This window comes from Vombatus ursinus, unplaced genomic scaffold (genome assembly GCF_900497805.2).
Source record: "Vombatus ursinus unplaced genomic scaffold, bare-nosed wombat genome assembly UNPS02000582.1, whole genome shotgun sequence".
Taxonomy (NCBI): domain Eukaryota; kingdom Metazoa; phylum Chordata; class Mammalia; order Diprotodontia; family Vombatidae; genus Vombatus; species Vombatus ursinus.
Genome location: NW_020940360.1, coordinates 18,655 through 38,155, shown reverse-complemented (window position 1 = coordinate 38,155; position 19,501 = coordinate 18,655). Strand labels below are relative to the sequence as shown.

Below are 19,501 nucleotides of genomic sequence, written 5' to 3'. Positions count from 1 at the left end.
CAACCTCTCTCCTTTGCTAACATAGTTTTTAATATTTCTGGACATTTAAGATTTGTTTTGTCACAGTTTTTTTCTAATCTTGGACACAGAGTCACTGATGCATCTACGTTTTGATAACAAAAAAGGTGGAAATGTATACCTCTTATTCCATTAATTTCTTCAATCCACTGCTTGAAATAAGACTATGTGTTCTCCATTCAGGCACCCATAGACTTATGTAGAGATCGACTAAGCTGTCGAAAGTGAAGGATATTCGTACACCCAGTGCTGACCTGCATTCGACAAAAACTTTAAATTTTCTTTCTTCTGATTTCTGTGCCTGGTAGTATCCAGCTATATTCTCAGTCACAGTAAGTATACTGAGGTGGGAAGCACTGATGCCGTCCTAGCTATGCTTCACTTTTCTGCTTCAGCCATTGCATTTAAAGTATTTTTAGGGAATCACATTTCTTAGTATTTAATTCTTTCTCTGAGGTTGATGTTTTTGATATATTCTTACATCATTTTGTTTTCCTTCTGAGATTCAGGCTCTCTAAATTTGCTAGGATTCTCTGAGGATGATAGAACAAGTTCTCCTGAGAGTTTCTATAGTTATTCAGTTTTAATGGCTCTACAGTCCCTGATCTCAAATCCTAGAACCTATAGCCAGCTTGTTAGCATGGCCCTTGGGAAATGGAGGCCATTTGAGCACTCTGTGACAACTAGATGCTATGGCTTATCTTGATCCCAGTAAACATCAGATCATTTTTTTTTCTTTTTGGCTGGGCAATGGGGTTAAGTGACTTGCCCTTATTACTGTAATATATTACTGTGATATATTATTGTAATATCTTTGCTAGTATTTTATTTAAGAGATGGAGAAGCTGTGTTTCAGGGATTTTGCAACCATTTTGGGGACAGTGACAGAAAGAAAGCAGATATCTAAAAAGGACAGGTTCTTTGGACAGAAGTGTATAGAGATGACTGTTATCTATCAGACGGTATGTTATCGATCAGAGGCACTAGGTATATCAGTAACAACAATGTGGCCTGCAAGACCTGCAGCTCCCAGATATTGGAAAAGCCCATGAGAGGAATCCTGTCATCATAGTGAGGTTGTCCATAATGAAGAGCTCTCTTTACTGTCTGTAAAGGTGAAAAAAAATGGCTATCAAATGATGAGAGGAACACTCAGTGTGTTGGAAGTTAGAAAACCTTAATTTCAGTTCATTGACTCACCTTGGGCAAAACACAATTCTTTTTGTCTACCTCAATTTTCTTATTTGTTAATGAGAGAATTGGAACTAGGATGTGAGACTAGGGGATTGGATGATGAGGTTCTTCAATTTTTTAAATATGTTCATAAGTTTATTTCCATGGAGTTTGTTTCCTTCAAAATCTGTCTGTTTTATTTTATGAATTTAAAGATATTATTCAAGAAAGTTCCCATAGATTTCAACAGAAGGGCCCCAAATCCCATGAAAGACCAAGAACCATTGAATTAGATGATTTCCAAATTCTCTTCTCCAATCAATTGAAACTGCAAATCTATGAACAGGATCATCACCTTGAAAAAGATGATAAAAAGATGATGATAATAAAAGAGATTTCTTTAAATGTGTGATTTTAAAAGATTATATAAAACTATTTTTTATAAGAACCCTGTGAGGTAGATAACTCAAGTGGTAATATTACCTTTTGACACAAAAGGATACTAAGGTTCAGAGAAGTTATGTGACTTTGCAGTATTCACAGAAATACTTAGATTCAGGATGTTAACTCAAGTATCTGATGTCAAGTTTGACTTGAAAGTTCTTCCAGGTTCCTGTTCTGAGGGAAATCTGAATTTCCTCTTTATGACCAAATGATTGTCTTCTATTCTTTCAGACAAATAGTATTATAGATTCTCAAGCAATTTTAAATGCTATCCAGTGCTCAGGATGGATATCCAGTCTAAGACTGTCATTTTGATATTATCAGTAGTTCAGTAGCCTAGAATTGTCACAGAAAAGAGGGCAATGGCAACATTTTGAGGCCAAATTGGCCCATTTCATTGTATGCTCTTTGTTGACCAAAGATTATGCCACCAACCATCTTGAAATACAAATCCATTCTTAACTTGAAACCTAACTCTTAGGGCATGCCCATTTGTGTTGAATCTGTTTTACCATCTGTATATGCAGAAGATGGCATAGGGAATAATTGCTCTCTTCTCATTCTGATTCACATCGACTGAATTAAAATACGCATCTACCCTCATAAACTTATGAATTATATCACAAAGCTTGTCTTCAAACCAACTGTAAGGCCATATAAAAATGCATCTGTACATTTAGACATGGGACAAAGATATGACTCAGTACGTGTTTTCATTAAGCTTTTATCTATTGTTTGCTTTGTGCAAGCCTCTATCCTAAATCTAGATATTAAAAAAAAAAAACGAATCATCTCTTGTTGCAAACTTCAATGCTTTTTAAGTCTTTCAGGGGTTATAAGAAAAACATGCAAATAATTACAATTCAAAATACCAAGGAATAAATGGATGAGATGAGAACAAACTGCTCAGAGAAATGTGTGAGGGTGAACTTCTGACTGGTATTATCAGGGAGAACTTTCTAATTTATGGAGGTGGTAAGGTAGTTCTTCGAGGATAGGTAGGTAGTATTTTAACAGACAGGCAGAAGTACCCTTGGAGACAGTGTTATATACGTAATGTGCTCAAATACACAGAAACTGAGAGGTGCAAGACAAATTTGACATGAGGAATTATTTTTTATCCGCAATATAAAGATATTTTGAAATCCCAAATATTGATTTCAAGAGCCATACTTAAAAACGGATTCCTCTATTTAAAAAAAAAAAAAACTAGAATGCCCACATTTTACCATAGCTTATTTTTCTTTAATTTCTTCTTTGTCTTCACTAGTCCTTTTAGTCCATGCACCCCTCAGTACTTTCCCTGACCATCTACTTTGACTTAACTTCCTTTCCTTTTCAGTTGATACCCTATCGTTAACCAAATCAACTCTATGTTTCTCTTTTATTCAGTCATTTACTGCATTGTCAAGTTGCGGATCACACCCACAAAGGCCCATGGAAGTCCAAAGTCAGCTAGATTAATTACTCATTTGTCATTTATTAACAGATTTTGAGGTTTCAAATGTGTGTGAGGAACTCTTCCTGAGTAACAAAAGACAATGTGTTATAAGATTTTGTATACATAACTTTTGATGGGTGAAGAATCCATATACTGGCTAGGAGGGATAGAACCCAATTATTTTTTTAGATACATGGAAAGGAATTAAAAATGAGATATAGTCTAGCATCTCACATAAGTACATCTTGAAAGCTGGCAATGTTAGGGTGAAGTTCCTTCAACAGCAAAATTTCTTGAATTGCACTACTTGTAATGTCCTCCTCACTCTGTAATCTGATTTTCATCATGGCTACCATCTGACCTCTCGTTTATGTGGACCCTTGTATATAGCACCGTACGTGTCTTTTTCAGTTTTCTCTATTTTTGGATATTCCTCCATAGCTACTCAATATACTGGCGACTCTGAGAAGTCCAAAGCCAAAGGGGCACAGATGGCAGCATAGGCCGTGGTGGTAGTAGCAATGATAGCAGGGGAGTCTCCTCCACTTCAATTCCAAGGATTCCACCTGATGTCATCACTTTTGTGTTCCATACCTTGTTCAGTTGATCCACACTCCCTCACGTTCCCATTTTTTTGCCACCTCAAAAAATTCTATAAATGCTTTTGTACATTCTTTACTACAGTTTGTTTTCCTCAGGACTAATCCCTACTTTCTCTCTTAATCTGCTTTCTTTTAAATTCTGACTTTTCTCTTCGACTGCTGTTTCCCTGCTCAGAGAAATGCATTTCTATACTTCATTCTCTCTCTCTCTCTGTCTCTCTCTCTGTCTCTCTCTCTGTCTCTCTGTCTGTCTCTCTCTGTCTCTCTCTCTCTCTGTTTCCCTTCCTACCTCCTCCTGCCTTGCTATCTGCTCCCTCTCTCCTTCTCTGCTCTCTCTTTCTCCCTTTCCTTCTCCATTTCCCTCATGTGTTGAAATACATTTGTCTCCCAATCCATTTTCTTATTTGTTTACATGTCTATGTACCTTGATTATAATTTCACGTTATTTCTCACTCTCTCCTGCTCATCCTCCTTTTCTTCCCTGCTCTTTCCACTCTCTTTTAAATGATCAGACATAGAAGAAACACTCCAGGCCCTCTGTCTCATTAAAGTCCCTGTATGACCACTAGTTCAGATAACACATTTTTAAATTGGTGAGCTTGATATAGATATGGTAGCAAGGAATTTAAGTCAGTAAACACATATTGAAGTGGTATATCAATATGTTTAAAATATATATAAACATAAATGTGTGTAAACATGAAACATATACATATATGCATACCTGTATCTATGCGCAGTCATATTATCATGGAAAAGATTTTGATATTAATCCCTTTGAGAAGTATTCCCAGGCTATGAGTTTCACCAAAGCAGTCTTCATGTCCTTGTTCCTCAGACTATAGATGATTGGGTTCATGGTTGGGGGCAACACTGTGTAGAACATGGGCAGCAACAGATTTAGAAGTGAGTCAGATTCCTGGGGTGGCTGTAGATAAGCAATGACAGCTGTGGTGATAAAAACCGTGAGAACAATGAGGTGAGGCAGGCAAGTGGAGAAGGCTTTTGACCTACCCTCTCTGGTTGGAATCTTTAGGACAGTTGAGAAGATGTGACTGTAAGAGATTGTGATGTCAATACAGCATAAAACCCCATACCAACCCCAAAAGCCACACTGACATCAAGTGCAAGGTGTGTTTCAGAGCAGGAGATCTTGAGCAATGGAGGGACATCACAGAAGAACTGGTGGATCTCCTTGGAGCCACAGAAGGGCAAAGTGAATACACTAGTTGAGTACAGGGCCCCAAACAAACCTCTGCTGAGCCAGGAAGCAGCTGCCATCTTCACACAAGCCCCTCTAGTCATGATGAGTTCATAGTGAAGGGGCTGACAAATGGCCACATAGCGGTCATAAGACATCACTGTGAGGAGATAAAGCTCTGATGCTACAAATAACACCATTAAAAAGAGTTGTGAGACACACCCCCAAAAAGAGATGTAGCAGCTGTGACTTAGAGAGTTAGCAATTGATTTGGGGACTGTGGTGGAAATAAGGCAGAGGTCTAAAAAGGACAGGTTCTTTAGGAAGAAGTACATAGGAGTATGGAGTTTCTCATCAAGAGAGATGAGGGTGAAAATAAGTATATTACCCACGAGAACCACTAGGTAGAGCAGCAAGAAGATGATTGCATGTAAGACCTGTAGCTCCCAAATGTTGGAAAAGCCCATGAGGAATAATCCTGTCACCACAGTGAGATTGGCCATGTTCTCGAGGTAGAGAATTTTCTCTACTGCCTGCGTGGAGAAAAGAAACAGATGCAAAATGATGAGAAGAACATCTCAGGTAACTTTGGTTCAGGTTCACTGTGTGACCTTGGGCAAATGACAGTTCTTTTTGCCTCAGTTTTCCTATTTTTAGAAAGAAATGGTGGAACTAGTTCAGAGGATTTAAACTTGAAATTCATGGACCTAAAATATTTTTATAAATGTATTTCCTTGTAGTTTGTTTCCATTTTAATCTTTACGTATTTAATGCCTTTTAGTGAATTGATTCTCATAAATTTGTCCATCGTCTTTACCAGATAGCAAATGGATCCATGAAGCAAAAAAGGGCTAAGAACCCCTCAAGTAGATGATTTTTTAGGCTCTTCTACATCCCAGATTTTCCAGGAATCTCTAAACAATATCCTTACCTTGAAAAAGTTGTGAGCAACAGCTGTATCTCTTTCAGTGGAGGATGTTCATTATCATGAAGTACTTTTAATATAAGATCTCTTTTTATGTAGACTATCCTAAAAGTGTTTTACTTATTTATACAGAAGACAGTGGAGCTCAGAAAAGTTAAGTGACTTTTCAGTCATTATTGAAGAAGTGTCAGAACCAAGATGTTAATCCATGTTCCTTGCTCTTCAGGCTGTCTTGAAAGTTCCTCTAGGTTCCTTTGCTGAGGCGTACCTTAATATGCTGTTCATAAACAAATGACTGCCTTACCATCTTTTCAGACTGAGAGTTATGTAGATTATCTAGTAATTTGAAACGATGTCCACTGGGCTGGACTGGTTCTCTATCCAAGACATTTTGAAACTACAATCAGACTAATAGACTAGACATGTTATGCAGATGAATGTAGTGTCACAGATTAGACTTCCTTGTGGCCTTTTCAATTTCAAGCTCTCTGGTGGCTACCACCAACCCAGACCAGTCATGTCGAAATGCAAGTCTATCCTCAAGTGGAAAAATAACTCCCAAAGCATTCTCTTCTGTGTTGGATCTCTTCTGGTTTGAAGAATACGGAATATGGAAAAATTGCTCCCTCCACCCCCAAACACCACTTTAGATTTTGATTCATTCTGCCCTACTTAAAACACTCCTGGAACTCTAACAAATCCTCATATACTCATAAATTATTTCCTGAGCTATACCTCTAAGACCCATTATTTATGCCTACAAGACCATATATAAACAGACATTTGCATTTAGGCATGAGGCAAAGGAATTAAAAAGGATGGATCACCCATAACATTTGACAAAACATTTATCAAAGGCTTGCTCTGTATAAGCCTCTATTCTAAACCTGCATAGTTTAAAAACATGAATCATTTCTAGGCCTCAAGATGTTTCCAGTCTATCAGGGGAACATGTAATATATGTAAATGAAAATAATTGAAAGTAGAATGGGACAAGTGCATGGGAGGAGAACAAAGAGCTCAGAGACATGTGAGACAGTGAGCTTATTTCTGACTGGCAAGATCAAGGGACAGTTTCATGTTTAATGTAATTGGAAGGAAAGTTTTTAGAGTTTGGGTAGGATTTCAAAAGGCATAAAAATCGAGGCTGCAAGGGGAGATATTCTATGTATGTTTTCAGCACAAACACAGGAGCAGTGATGAGCAAGGGAAGGAAGAGGGAATGTCTATTTTCTTCATATAAAGACCTTTTGGAATTCAAAACCTGATTTCAAGAGATACAATTTCAATCAAAGTTCTTGTCCTTTAACTAAAATGCCTGTTTTCCCATGAATTATTCTTCTTAAGCCTATTCTTTATTTTTATTGGGACGTATAATTCCGGTACCACTCAACAATTTGCTTGGCAATCCTGATTAATTTTACTTTCTTCCCATCCTAATTGTGTCCCTGTAAATAGCCAGTTGAACTGGATATTCATCTCTCCTCTTAAATCACCTGCTGTTTTGTCTTATTGAAGATTACAACTTGTTAAACCCTAACCTTTGGTTACTTTAGCCACCCACCTATTATAATTTTACTCATGTACTGCTGGATAGAGCTGGGAAAAGTCACAACACTCTACTGACTGGATTTACTACCAATTAATGCCATATAATTGCAACTGGTCCTCATTTCAGCAAGGCAGTCCTTTAGTTCCTTTCATGTTGATTTTTATATCCCATTCCTTACCTTGGCTGCTTCTAAACTTATCTTCTCTCTTTATATCTCCCATACCTCCCCTTCCAAACATTTGCACAAGTGAAGACTTCATATCATACTTCATTTAGAAAATAGAGACCATTATGGTTGAGAGTTATTTCCCCCTTCTTTTCAACTCACAACTAATTGACATTGTACCCCATTCTCTCCTGCTTTACCCTAATCTCTGATGAAGATTTAAAGGAGCCCTGCTCCTGGCAAGAGTAAAATCCTCCATCCCATTATAAATGTTTTTCCTCTATTATCAGCCTCTTCTTTACCTCTCATATTAAGCCTTTCCCTAACTGCTCATTCCTTTTTTGGAGCCTAAAATTTCCCTTATCCTTGAAAACACCTAAATAAGCTCTGTAATATTTCTGTATGCAGTAAATGTTTTGGAAAAAATGCCATCCTTATTTTTTATCTCAACTGTATCCTCTTTTATCATTATAAACCCCATGTAATCTGATTTATGACCTCATGAGTCAACTGAAATAATCATTTTCAAAGTCAACAATAATTTATTAATGTTTATATCTGATAGATTTTTCTAAAAACTCATTCTTCTTGACTTCTATGTAGTATTTGACACTCTTGTGCACTTTCACACTTTTATACTGTTTCCTCTCTGGATTTTTGTTACTCTGCTCTCTCGGATGTCCTAATATCTGACAACTAATTCTTAATTTTCCTTGCTGCATCATAACTCTCCCATCATGCCCTCTAACTAGGTTTAGCCATAGTTCTGATTTAGGCTTTCTTCTATCCTTTCCTTTTATGTTCTCTCAGTGACCATATTATTTCACATGGGTTTGTTCATGTTCCTTGTGATGATGAGTCCCATTGCTACATTCCTGCCCTAGTCTTTCTCTCTTAAACTTTAGCATTGTGTCATATATTGGACATTCCTAAGTGGATGTCCTTTAGCTATCTCAAACTCAGCATGTCCCAAATCCACCCATTATCTTCCCCATTTCCCACAGACCCCCTGGTTCTCAACTTCCTTATTTCTTCAAGAGTACTATCATCCTTTCAGTCACTGGATTCATAGCTTCATTGCTCTCCTTTTCATGTCACTCTTATCTCTGTCCCCAGATTTAATCAGTTTTCACATAGGGTTCTTTCTATCACCACAATGTCTCCTGCATTTGTCCCTTTGTCTTCATTTACTCAGCCACCACTCTAGTTTTGACCCTTTTCACTTACTATCTAGACTAGTGCAGTATCTTTTAATTGATGTTCCTGTCCCATGTCTCTCCCTTCTTCAATCCATCCATCACATTTCTGCCAAACTGGCTTTCCTAAAGCACTAAACTGAGCATGCCACTTCTCCACTGATTAAACCCCAGAAGGCTCACTAATTTTCATATTATCATATATAAACTCTTATTTTTGATTTTTAAATGTTTTCTGAAAGAGTACCCAGCCCTTATTTCCAGCAACAGTGCACATACATCTTCTCTACCTTAATACAATCTAGTGTGCAGCTAACATATCCTTCTTGCCTTTTTTTATATTGTTGTTCAGTTTTCATTTCAATCATATTTGACTCTGCATGACCCCATTTGGGGTTTTCTTGGCAAAAATACTGGAGTGGTTTACCATTTATATCTCCAGCTCATTTTACAGATGAAGAACAGAAGCAAATAGGGGTAAGTGACTTGCCCAGGGCCACAGAGATAGTAAGTGTCTGAGACCATATTTGAACTCCCAAAGATGATTCTTCCTGATTGCCAGCACAATGCTCCATCCACTGTGATACCTAGCCTTCCTTCTTTCCTCATATACAGCATTCCATCTACCATCTCTGTGCTTTTGTCCTGCCTATTCAAAAGGCTGAAGTTAAGGACTGTTTTTCCATCTATCTTTGAATTCCTAGCCCTTAGTGATTGACCTATTTTAGGACCTGAGTAAATTCTTGCTGATTGATTTTTTTGTGGTTAGCCTTTCATTGATCACTTAGTCTATAAGCCATAAGAGTCATTGGAAAGGTCATTGCACCCCCAGCTTATGGCCTAAGATTGCCTGAAATGCTCAACTTCTCTGTTTTAGGCTTCCTGAATTTCACCATTAAAGAGACAGGTTTTTTGGATGTGTTGTTTTTTTTTTTTACACTTGGTTAAGATCAGGCACTAGAAAGAATGTTTTGCTTCAATGTTATAGAGAAAGAATATGTGATTTTGCAACTGACTACACCACAAAGAGAGCTAGTCCTGAGTGCACAGAATGATATTTTGCAGGGAGGGGAGAATAAATTGAATGTTCATTGGATAGCAAGAAAGCAACATGAGGGTCCGAAGTGCTAAAACTTAGTAAAGAATATAAAGATGTAGGAGCTTACCTAAAACAACCTTTACATTCTCTTTAACTTTTGCCACACTTGGCTTGATTTTCATACCCAAGAACCTGTTTAAAATTGTAGATGCAAATTGTAACAACCTCTCTCCCTTTGCTAATATAGTTTTTAATTTTTCTGTACATTTAACATTGTTTCATCACAGTGTTTTCTAATCTTGAGCACAAAGTCACTGATGCATCTACATTTTGATAACAAAAATGTTGGAAATTTATACTTCCTATTCCATTCATTTCTTCAATCTATTGCTTGAGATAAGACTATTTGTCAGGCACCTAAAGAGTTATGTAGAGATGAAGTAAGCTTTCAAAAGTGAAGGATATTTATATACCTGATGGTGACAGGTAGTTGACAAAAAACTTTTCATTTCCTTTCTTCTTATTTCTGGTCCTGTTAGGATCCAGCTATATTCGCAGTCACAGTAAGTATACTGAGGTGGGAAGCACTGATGCTGTCCCAGCTATGCTTTCCACTTTTCTACCATAGCATTTAAAATGTTTTAGGGAATCAAATTTCTCGGTAGCTAGTTCTTTCTCTGAGGTTGACATATTTGGTATATTATTAAATCATTTTATTTTCCTTCTAAGATTCAAGCTCTCTAAATTTGCTGGGAATCTCTGAGGATAAGAGAACTAAAGCTCTCCTGAGAGTTTCTATAGTTATTCAGTGTTAAGGCCCCTACAGTCCCTGAGCTCAAATCCAAGCCTAGAAACTATAGCCAGCTTGTTAGCATGGCCATTGGGAAATGAGGGACACTTGAGGACTCTATGACACCTAGATCCTATGACTTATCTTGCTAATATCATAAATATCCCAGTAAACATCAGATAACATTTAAAATTTTTTTAAATTCATAAAAAAGTTTCATATCCCACAAAGCAATGTAAATCAATATACCATACCTAACCCCAAAACCAAACAAACCCAACAACAAAAAGATATTCCTCTACACCTCTTAGAAAAAGGAGCATGCCTCATTGCAACCATTATCTTTTATAATTCTCCATTTGTTATAAGAAAGGGGGTTTCATTTGACAAGCTGGCAGAAATACCATCTCTCTGTTCCTAGTACCCAGCACAGTGCCTGATACATACTAAACATTTACTGAGATGTAGAGAAAGAAAAAAAATCTTTAAGAGATGTCTTAGTATTTAAAGTCTCCCCATCATTATGATATCATATCTCTTGCCAGGTTTCTGATCGTTTTCCTGAATTCGTCTTCTTTGTTCAGTCATGTCTGATTCTTTGTGACCCCATGGATCAAAGAACCCCAGTCCCTTCTATCCTCCACTATCTCTTCTTTGATTTTTTTTAAGGCAGTGGCCGTTAAGTGACTTGCCCAGGGTCACACAGATAGTAAGTTTCAAGTGTTTGGTCTGAGGCTGGATTTGAACTCAGGTCCTCCTCTCCACTATCTCTTGAAGTCTGTCCAACTTAATTTTCATTGTTTCCATTGTATTATCTATTTCATCCTCTGCACCCCCCTTTTCCTTTTGCCTTTAATTTTCCCCAACATCAGGGTCTTTTCTAATGAATTCTGTCTTCTCATTATGTGGCCAAAGTATTTAAGCTTCAGCTTCAGTATTTGACCTTTCAGTGAACTGCTTGAATTGATTTCTTTTAGTATCGACTGATTGGATCTCTTTGCTGTCCAAAAGACTCTCAGAAGTCTTCTCAAGCACCACAGTTTGAAAGCATGAATTCTGCGGTGCTCAGCTTTCCATGTAGTCCAACTCTCATAGCCATTCTTTGCTACTGGAAAAACCATCACTTTGAAATTATGGACCTTTCTTGACAAGGTGATGTCTCTGCTTTTTAGTATGCTGTCTCAATTTAACATAGCTTACCTTCCAAGGAGCAAGTGTCTTTTAATTTCATGGTTTCAGTCACTGTCTATAGTGATCTTTGAGCCCAGGAATATGAAATATGACATTGCTACCATTTCTTCTCCCTCTGTTTGCCAAGAAGTGATGAGACTAGTTGCCAAGATCTTGGCAATAATCCTTTCTATCTATTTGGTAATAAAATTCTTTTATCAATAAATCTGACAGATACATTTTCCATGTTCCCCAAATTTATTTATGATGTCATCTTTTATGTTTAAATCATTTATGTATTTTGATCTTATCTTGCTATACAGTATGAGATACAGATCTATCCCTAGTTTCTGTTAAACTGCTTTTCAATTTTCCCAGCAGTTTTAGTCAAATGTTTGAGTTCTTACACCCAAAGCTTGGATCTTTGGATTTGCCAAACACTAGATTACTATGGTTATTTACTTCTGTGTGTTGTATACCTAATCTGTTCCACCAATCCACCATTCTATTTCTTATCCAGTATTAGATTATTTGATGATTACCATTTTATAATGTAGTTTGAGATCTGAAACTGTTACATTGTCCTTCTCTACATTTTTTTCATTTATTCCCTTCTTATTTTCACCTTTTGTTCTTCCAGATGAATTTTGTTACTATTTTTTTCTAGTTTTATAAAGTAAATTTTTGGTAGTTTGTTTGGTATGGCACTGAATAAATAAATCAATGTGGGTAGAATTGTTATTTTATTATTTTGTCTTTGATACTTAAGAGCAATTAATATTTCTCCAGTTATTTAGATCTGCTTTTATTTGTGTGAAAAGCATTTTGTAATTGAGTTCTATGAACTAATCCCTGGGTTTGTCTTACTTGTAGACTCCTAAATATTTTATATTGTCTGCAATTATTTTAAATGGAATTTCTCTTTCTATTGTTTTTACCACTGGGCTTTGTTGGTAATATATAGAAATACTGATGATTTATGGGGATTTGTTTTATATCCTGTTACTTTGTTGCATTTAATTGTTTCAACTATTTTTAGTTGATTCTCTAGGGTTTCTCAGTATACCATCATATCATATACCAAGAGTGATAGTTCTGTTTCCTCATTGCCTATTTTTATTTTTTCAGTTTATTTTTCCTTTCTTATTACTATAGCTAACATTTCTAGTTCAATCTTTAATAATAGAGGTGATAATAGACATCCTTACTTTACTTCTGTAAAGTATTGGGAAGGCTTAAAGATTATCCCCATTCCATATAATACTTGATCTTGGTTTGAGATAGGTACTACTTATGATTTTAAGAAAAGTTCCATCAATTCCTATGCTTTCTATTTTTTTTTAATAGGAAAGAGTTTTGCATTTTATCAAAAGCTTTTTCTTAACATATTGAGATACTATGATTTTTATTTTGTTATTGATATGTTCAATTGTGTTGAGATTTTCTAAAAATATTTAAAAATATTGAACCAACCCTGCATTCCTGGTATTAATCCCTCCTGGTCATGGTGTATTATCTTTATGATATATTACTCTAATCTCTTTCATAGTATTTTATTTTAAGAGATGCAGAAGCTGTGGTTCAGGGATTTTGCAAGTAATTTGAAGACAGTGACAGAAATAAGGCAGATGTCCAAAAAGGACAGGTTCTTTGGACAGAAATATATGGAGGTATGGAGATGACCATCTAGAGAGATAAGGGTGAAGATGATATGTTACCTATCAGAGCCACCATGTATATCAGTAAGAACAAGGTGGCCTGTAAGACCTTAGCTCCCAGGTGTTGGAAAAGCCCATGAGGAAGAATCCTGTCATCATAGTGAGGTTGGCCATACTCTGAGAGTTCTCTTCATTGTCTGCAAAGCTGAAAAATGTAGCTGTCAAATGATGAGAAAAACACTCAGTGTTGAATTTTAGAAGACCTCATTTTAAGTTCATTGCCTCACCTTGGGCAAAGTATGATTATTTTGTGTCCCTCCATTTTCTTATTTGTTAATGAGGGAATTGGACATAGGACCTGAGACTAGGGGATTGGCCCATGAAGTCCATGAATTTTTAAAAATATGTCGGTAAGTTATTTCCATATAGTTGGTTTCCTTTAAAATCTTTTTGTTTTATTTTATGCATTTAAAGATATTATTTAAGAAAGTTCTCATAGACTTCAACAGAAGGGACCCAAACCACATGAAAGGCCAAGAAGTGAACTAGATAATTTCCAAATGCTCTTCTACATTCCAAAGAAACTGTAACTCTATGAACAGGATCTTTACCTTGAAAAAAATGAAAATGATAGTGAGATTTCTTTAAATGTGTGATTTTAAAAGAGTATATAAAGCCAATTTTTTATAAGAACCCTGTGAAGTAGATAGCTCAAGTAGTATTATTACCTTTTGACACAAAAAAATACTAAGGTTTAGAGAAGTTATGTGACTTTCTGGTGTTCAGAAAAGGAGTTGGAATCAGGATATTAACCCAAGTCTCTGATGTCAACGTTGACTTGAAAGTTCTTCCAGGTTCCTGAGCTGAGGCAAACCTGAATTTGCTCTTTATGAACAAATGGTTGTCTTTCCATTCTTTAAGACAAACAGTGCTATGGATTCTGAAGCAATTTTAAATGCTATCCAGTGCCCAGGATGGATACCCAGTCTAAAACTCTGTTATTTTGATATTATCAGTAACCTGGAATTGTCACAGAAATGAAGGCAGTTGGTACCATTTTGAGACCAACTTGGCCCATTTCATTTTGTGCTCTTTGTTGACTAAAGGCTATACCACCACTAATCCAGACCAAGCATCTGGAAATACAAACGCATTATCAACTTAAGACCTAACTCTTGGATCATTCCCATCTATGTTGAATCTGTCCTTCTGTTTTTAAAGGAGAAGATAGTATAGGGAATACCTGTCTCTCTCCTACCCCTGCCCAATTCTGATTCACATTGATTGAATTAAAATACCCATCTATCCTCATAAACTTATGAATTATATCCCAAAGCTTGTCTTCAAACCAGCTGTAAGGCCATATAGAAATGGATCTGTAGTGAAACAGGACAGCTTCAATTTTACCACAAGAAAAGGAAACACAAATATAAAGACAAACATTGATAGAGTTGAACAGTACAAGAGGACTATTCATTCTTGATATGAAACCCCTTAAAATGCTTGGATGGACAACTAGACTTCCTTAATCTAACTATTTAGGTAATATACATATGGATGTTCAATACCATTTTGTCTGAAATTTGTTTGCAGGATCATGGATAAACTTTTTAGAGAGCAAATCTATGCCATTTTCATCCAAGTGATGTCTGTATTCCTGCTTTCCAATTGGATGATGTATTCTTACAATCTTGTATTGATTCAACTTCTAGCTATGCTTCTTTGGGAGTTCACAAAGCCCTGAAGATTCTGAGGAACTGATCAATTTCAGAATCACCATGGAAAAGTGACTCATTGCTTGCTGATTCAGTAAATAGCATTATTGTTATTGAGTCATTTAAGTCCTGTCTGATTCTTTGTGACCCCATTTTGGCAAAGATACTAGAGTGGTTTGCTATTTCCTTCTCCAGGTCATTTTACTGATGAAGAAACTGAAGCAAACAGGGTTAAGTGACTCACCCAGGGTCACACAGTTAGTAAAGATGAGTCTTCCTGACTTTAGGTCTGACACTCTATCTGGTAGGCCATCTAGCTTCCTGTACTCCAAATGTCTACTGGATTAGAATATCTAGCAAATGCTTGCAATACCTCTGGAGATCTGTACCAGTGTTACCACTATAAATATATGTGTGTGTGTATGTATGTGTGTGTGTATCCTTATAAGTATTGCAAAGGCCCAGCAAGTCCAAAGTCAGCTAGCTAAATTACTAATTTATTATTTATTAACAGATTTTGAGGTTTCAAGCATCTGTGAGGAACTCTTCATGAGTAATAAAAGACAGTGTGGAGAAATCAGATTACCAGTCTCAGGGGCAGAGCCAAGATTGCGGAGGGAAAGCAGTGACTTTTTTGAGGTCTCCCCCCAAACCCTTCCAAATACCTATAAAAAATGGCTCTAAACAAATTCTAAAGCAGCAGAACCCACAAAAAGACAGAGTAAAACAAATTTATAGCCAAAGACAGCCTGGGTGGTTGATCAGAAAGGTATATCGCGCCAGGCAGGGAGAGGAGCACAGTTTGGTGTTGGCACGCAGGACACAGTGACCCTGGAGCAGGCCTCAGAGGACTTAATCGCTGGAAGCTGTGACAATTTCCAGACTTCTCAACCCACAAACACCAAAGACAACTTAGAAGGTCAGTGGGAAAAGTCTGTGACTATGGTGAGAGAAGGAGCTAGGTCTCAGCTACCCCTGGGGCTGCGGCTGTTCCTGAGCTTCTGGCCTACATGCTGAGGGGGAATCAAGTGGCTGATCAGAGGGGGATTGCAGGGATCTCTCTCCCAGAGCTGAGGCAGGAATCTCTTGCTTTACCTGTGCTTGGATCTGGGTCACAGTTCTGAGGGGCAGTCCCGGGGTGAGGAGGAGTGTTGGCATGGTGGAGCTTGTTGTGTTGGTGGAGAAACACCTTGCCCTGTATCATCCCCCTTGGAAGAACTGAAAATTTTCAGATCCCTAGAAGTATCTCTTAAAACAGCTGTACAAACCCCCGAAGCTCGGGACAGTACATTCTCCACATTGGAAACAGACTTTTATCTTAACAAAGAGTTTCAAACTCTAGTAACTGAGCAGGATCATGAGCAAGCAGAGCAAAAAAATTCAGGCTGTATTATCTTACATTGGTGACAAAGAAGATCAAAACATACAACCAGAAGAAGACAACGAAGCCAAAGCTCCTAAATCCAAATCCTCCAAGAAGAATATGAATCAGTCCCAGGCCTTAGAAGAGCTCAAAAGGGATTTTGAGAAGCAAGTAAGAGAAATAGAGGAAAAACTAAAAATAATGCAAGAAAATCATGAAAAACAAGTCAACAGCTTGCTAAAGGAGACCCAAAAAAATACTAAAGAAAATAACACCTTAAACAATAGCCTAACCCAAATGGCAAAAGAGGTCTAAAATGCCAATGAGGAGAAGAAAGCCCTAAAAAGCAAAATTGGACAAATGGAAAAGGAAGTCCAAAAGATTACTTAAGGAAATACTTCCTTAAAAATTAGAATAGAGCAATTGGAAGCTAATGACTTTATGAGAAATCAAGACATTGTAAAACAAATTCAAAAGAATGAAAAATTAGAAAACAATGTGAAATATGTCATTGGAAAAACAACCGACCTGGAAAATCAATCCAGGAGAGAGAATTTAAAAATTACTGGACTATGTGAAACCCATGATCAAAAAAAGAGCCCAGACATCATCTTTCAAGAAATTATCCAGGAAAACTGCCCTGATATTTTAGAACCAGAGGGCAAAATAGAAATTGAAAGAATCCACTGTGCACCGCCTGAAAGAGATCCCCAAAGGAAAACTCCTAGGAATATTGTAGCCAAATTCCAGAGTTCCCAGGTCAAGGAGAAAATATTACAAGCAGCCAGAAAGAAACAATTCAAGTATTGTGGAAACAAAATCAGGATAACACAAGATTTAGCTGCTTCTACATTAAGGGACTGCAGGGCATGGGATATAATATTCTGGAGGGCAAAGGAGACAGGATTACAACCAAGAATCACCTACCCAGCAAAACTGAATATAATCCTGCAGGGGAAAAAATGGTTATTCAGTGAAGTAGAGGACTTTCAATAATTCTTGATGAAAAGAGCAGAGCTGAACAGAGAATTTGATTTTCAAATACAAGACTCAAGTGGAACAGGAAGAGGTAAACAGGAAAGAGAAAATCATAAGAGACTTATTATGGTTGAACTGTTTAGATTCCTGCATGGAAAGATGATATTTGTAACTCATGAGACCTTTGTCAGTATTAGGGTAATTGGAGGAGAAAAAATTATATGTATGTATATATAGATATAGATAGATAGATAGATAGATAGATAGATAGATAGATAGATAGATAGATAGATAGATAGACAGATAAATAGATAGAGGGCACAGGGTGAGTTGAAAATGAAGGGGTCATATCTGGAGAATAAAATTAAGGGGTGAGAAAGGATTATACTAGGAGAAAGAGAAAGGGAGAGGTAGAACAGGGTAAATTATCTCACAAAAAAAACAAAAGAAAAGGCTCTTACAGTGTTGGGGGAATGGGGCAAGGTGAGAGGGAATGAGTGAATCTTATTCTCATAGAATTTGACTTAAGAGGGAATGACATACACACTCAATTGGGTATGGAAAGCTGTCTTACTCTATAGGAAAATGGGCAGGGGGAGGGTCCAGGGAGTAAGGGGATGATGGAGAGGAGGGCAGATTGGGAAAGGGGGTAATCAGAAGCAAGTACTTCTGAGGAGGGACAGAGTCAAAAGAAAGAATAGAATAAACAGGGGGGTGGGATAGGATTAAGGGAAATAGAGTTAGTTTGTCACAGCGTATCTATTAAGGAATTATTTTGCATAACTGCACGTATATAACCTATATTTAGTTGCTTGCCTTATCAATGAGGGTGGGTGGGGAGGGAGGAAGGGAGAAAATTTGGAACCCAAAGTTTTAAAAACACATTTTCACATGCAACTGGGAAATAAGAAATACAGGAAATGGGGTACAGAAATCCATCCTGCCCTACAGCAAAACTGAAGGGGAAGGGGATAAGAGAAGAGGGGGGAGAGATAGAAGGGAAGGCAGACTAGGGAAAGGGGTATTCACAGTGCATACCATCTTGGGGTGGTGGGAGTGGCGAGATGTGGTGAAAATTTAGAACTCAAAATCTTGTGGAAGTAAATGTTGAAAACAAAAAAATAAATAAAAATTACTATAAAAAAAACTAAAAAAACCCCCAAAACACAAAATAAATAAATAATAGAAATCAGATTACCTAAAAAAAAACAACAATAAAAAAACAGTAAAAAAAAAGACTGTGTGTTATAAGATTTGGTATACATAACTTTTAATGAATTAAGAATACATATGCTGGCTAGGAGGGATAGAATCCAATTTTTTTTTAGATAAATGAAAAGGAATAAAAAATGTGGTATGGTCTAGTATCTCACATGAGTACATCTTGAAAGCTGGCAGTATTTGTGTGAAGTTCCTTCAACAGCAAAATTTCTTGAATTGTACTTCTTGTAATGTCTTTCTTACTCTTTAATCTGATTTTCATCATGGTTACCGTTTGACATCTAATGTATGTAGACCCTTGTATATAGCACCACAGGTACCTTCTTCAGTTTTCTCTATTTTTGTGTATTCCTCCATATCTATTCAATATGCTGGAGACTGTGAGAAATCCCAAGCTACAGGGGCACAGATGGCAGCATAGGCAGTGGTGGAAGTAGCAATGATATCGGGAGAGTCTCCTCCACTTCACTACCAAGAATTTCAACTGATGTCATCAGTTTTGTATTCCATACCTTGTTCAGTTATTCCTTAATTCATCAGCACTCCCTCAGATTCCCATTTTTTTGCCACCTCACAAAATTCTATAAATGCATTTGTATATTCTTTGCTACAGTTTGTTTTGCTCAAGACTAATCCCTACTTTCTCTCTTAATCTGCTTTCTCTTAAATTCTGCCTTTCCTCTTCTCCCATTTCCCTCCTCAGAGAAATGCTTTTGTATTCTTCTATACTTAATTCTCTCTTTCTCCCTCTCTCTCTCTATCTCATTGTGTGTGTCTCTCTCTGTCTCTCTCTGTGTCTCTCTCTGTCTTTTACCCCCTGCCTCCCCCTGCTTTGCCATCTCCTCCTCA

General features: G+C 37.0%; 3 pseudogenes; all 3 read right to left on the bottom strand.

Moving 5' to 3' along the window:
* Window positions 1-3,031: 3,031 nt before the first annotated feature.
* Window positions 3,032-3,515, bottom strand: LOC114037180 (annotated as a pseudogene).
* Window positions 3,516-4,426: 911 nt separating this feature from the next.
* Window positions 4,427-5,382, bottom strand: LOC114037171 (annotated as a pseudogene).
* A 9,627-nt stretch (window positions 5,383-15,009) lies between these two features.
* Window positions 15,010-19,009, bottom strand: LOC114037164 (annotated as a pseudogene).
* Between the last annotated feature and the right edge of the window lie 492 nt (window positions 19,010-19,501).